Genomic DNA, 1,902 nt, shown 5'->3' with positions numbered 1-1,902 from the left:
CCCCATATCTCCTCCCTCTTGCGTCTCCCTCCCACCCTCCCTATCCCATCCCTCTGGGTGGTCACAAATCACCGAGCTGATCTCCCTGTGCTATGGGGCTGCTTCCCACTAGCTATCTATTTTACATTTGGTAGTGTATATATGTCCATGCCACTCTCTCACTTCGTCCCAGTAAAAGCCTAATTTTAAATGTAACACATGTTCATTGCTTAAAAAAATTCAGACACACAATGAAGAAGAACTAAAAAAAAAATTTGTAGTCAGTCCTATAACTCAAGGTGGAATTTCTGCCTCCAAGATTTGTGTATTTTTAAAATTTTATTTGTGTGTTGATAAATTATCCACAAAAGTTATATCAATTTATATTTTAACAAGAGTACATGAGAATATCTATTCTTTTCATAACCTCAAAGAAATAACTTTATTATCTTTTCTTAATATTTACTCATTAGATAGGCTGAAAAAAGAGGGACATGATTTTATTTTTCATGACTTTCTTAGTAAGGCTGATTATTCTTATATGTCTATTTGTATTTCTCACTATAAATTGCATATTTATCTTTTTTGCCCACTTTTCAATGGGTTTGTAAAAGCCGCTTGTACGGCTCTCAATCATTTTTCTGCCAGCTATATTGTTTTCCTCTGTTCTTTGCCTTTGAATTGTTTGTTTGTTTTTTTTTTTTTTTTTTTTTTATTTTATTTTATTTTTTTGCTTTATAACAAATTTAATCAGTTATACATATACATATGTTTCCATATCCCCTCCCTTTTGCGTCTCCCTCCCACCCTCCCTATCCCACCCCTCCAGGCAGTCACAAAGTACCGAGCTGATCTCCCTGTGCTATGCGGCTGCTTCCCACTAGCTATCTACCTCACGTTTGGTAGTGTATATATGTCCATGCCGCTCTTTCACTTTGTCACAGCTTACCCTTCCCCCTCCCCATATCCTCAAGTCCATTCTCTAGTAGGTCTGTGTCTTTATTCCTGTCTTACCCCTATGTTCTTCATGACATTTTTTTTTCTTAAATTCCATATATATGTGTTAGCATACAGTATTTGTCTTTCTCTTTCTGACTTACTTCACTCTGTATGACAGACTCTAGGTCTATCCACCTCATTACAAATAGCTCAATTTCATTTCTTTTTATGGCTGAGTAATATTCCATTGTATATATGTGCCACATCTTCTTTATCCATTCTTCCGATGATGGACACTTAGGTTGTTTCCATCTCCGGGCTATTGTAAATAGGGCTGCTATGAACATTTTGGTACATGTCTCTTTTTGAATTATGGTTTTCTCAGGGTATATGCCCAGTAGTGGGATTGCTGGGTCATATGGTAGTTCTATTTGTAATTTTTTAAGGAACCTCCATACCGTTCTCCATAGGGGCTGTACCAATTCACATTCCCACCAGCAGTGCAAGAGTGTTCCCTTTTTTCCACACCCTCTCCAGCATTTATTGTTTCTAGATTTTTTGATGATGGCCATTCTGACTGGTGTGAGATGATATCTCATTGTAGTTTTGATTTGCATTTCTCTAATGAGTAAAGATGTTGAGCATCCTTTCATGTGTTTGTTGGCAGTCTGTATATCTTCTGTGGAGAAATGTCTATTTAGGTCTTCTGCCCATTTTTGGATTGGGTTGTTTGTTTTTTTGTTATTGAGCTGCATGAGCTGCTTATAAATTTTGGAGATTAATCCTTGGTCAGTTGCTTCATTTGCAAATATTTTCTCCCATTCTGAGGGTTGTCTTTTGGTCTTGTTTATGGTTTCCTTTGCTGTGCAAAAGCTTTTAAGTTTCATTAGGTCCCATGTGTTTATTTTTGTCTTTATTTCCATTTCTCTAGGAGGTGGGTCAAAAAGGATCTTGCTGTGATTTATGTCATAGAGTGTTCTGCCT

The sequence above is a fragment of the Mesoplodon mirus genome (assembly GCF_964341445.2).
Source record: "Mesoplodon mirus genome assembly, chromosome: 6".
Lineage (NCBI taxonomy): Eukaryota > Metazoa > Chordata > Mammalia > Artiodactyla > Ziphiidae > Mesoplodon > Mesoplodon mirus.
This window is presented reverse-complemented; position numbering follows the sequence as displayed.